Genomic DNA, 1,755 nt, shown 5'->3' on the forward strand with positions numbered 1-1,755 from the left:
CCACATCTCTGGAAGGTTAAAGCCTTAGGGTGGACCTCTGAAAATTTTAAACACAAGCAGAAGCAAAAAGTGAAGTTCCAAAACAGAAGAAAGCTAAATGTATATATACAAATGGCAAGTGTGACTGGATGAAGGTCCCGAAAGACATCTATTACACAAAGAAAGTAGGAAAGGAAAGAAAAAGTCCTATCTTTATGAATTGTAGAGTACTTTCCACCTCATACATTTATCTACATCAAAGGAGTCTCTTTCTGTGTTATTGTCTCTTTCTCTCTCTCTTTTTTTTAATTTAAAAATTTTTTAACGTTTACTTAGTTTTGAGAGAGACAGAGAGACAGAGAGTGAGCAGGGGAGGGGCAGAGAGAGAGGGAGACACAGAATCTGAAGCAGGCTCCAGGCTCTGAGCTGTCAGCACGGAGCCCAAAGCGGGACTCAAACTCACAAACCACGAGATCATGACCAGAGCTGAAGTCAGATGCTTAACCAACTGAGCCACCCTGGCGCCCTGTCTCATTCTCTTTTTGATAGATTATGGAAGGATCTAAAATGGAAGTGGGATTAGCACTATTTACCAACTTTTCCTCATTCATCAATGGAATACCCACAAAAGAGCAATTGTGGATAGTGTGGAAAAAAACAAGTACCAATCTAAAGAGATCAATGAAGCATCACATTAAATAATAATGTCAGGGTTTTAGAAGAGAGGTTATAGACAGTCCAGAAACTAAAATCTGAGTAACATGTTTCCGTCACCTCTTAACAAATCAAAATCTTAGCTTAATTCAGACAAATGTGTTTGAAACATCTTTTCTCAAACATGTATTCAGAATTTTAAAGTGGATAATACCCATCTCTTCAATTTGTTAGATTTTGGAGACAGAACTTAAAATCTTATGGTGTCCCAAATCGTATTTTTTCGTCTTGTGGAGATTAAAATAGTAGCTAGAGTAAGGTGTAAATACTGCGTGCTGATATAGCTCAATTCTCTAATTAGGTGGGTGTGCTGGCGTGGCTTCTTTGAAAATATCGCCACCTAGAGGAAATTATGAGTCAAAGCAACATCTGCAATGCACCACGGACACTGCATAAGAGAAGTATGACATCTGTAAGAAGAAAAACAGGTATTTCAGTGAATGAGGTGGGCCACTTAGGAAACGTATTAGGTCACGGGTCTACTAGTGTATTTTTGCATAATTTAATTAATTTATATATCTATTTGTATTCCTAAGTAACATTAAAACTGCATATAGCTTTTATTTATGCATTAGGGATTTTTTTTGTCCATATCTGGAAATATTTTTAGAAAATAGATATCCAGATATTTGACTACAGGGGTAAAATTTACATTTTGGGAAAATTCTTCAATTTAAAAATAATCAGTAATTTAATTAACATCCTGAAAATGTTTAAGAGGCTAACATACTAAGGATTTTCTATCTCAAGTCTTAGAAATTAACAAACAAAATTCCTTAAAGTCATTTGTTTCTGAGCATTTATGACTAGGTTCCAAATCTTAGCAAGCAGGGTAGGAGGTAATTTAGTTGGTTGATTCGAATAAAAATGGGATAATTTTCTTTGCTTCAATTTCTGACGTTTTTCAATCATGGCAATTTCTGAAAGCATATTTAACATGAAATATGATCTATGCAGTAATCTTAATATGCTATGTAACAAATACGGGACCTTGAAAGCAACAGATCTTTAAGGTAGGTTTAAATGGATGATTTAGCAGCTATGAGAGATTTATATCCTGTT

Source organism: Lynx rufus, unplaced genomic scaffold (genome assembly GCF_022079265.1).
Source record: "Lynx rufus isolate CCGP_SWC_20201006 ecotype Redwood Valley unplaced genomic scaffold, mLynRuf1.p SCAF_7, whole genome shotgun sequence".
In the NCBI taxonomy this organism is placed as follows: domain Eukaryota; kingdom Metazoa; phylum Chordata; class Mammalia; order Carnivora; family Felidae; genus Lynx; species Lynx rufus.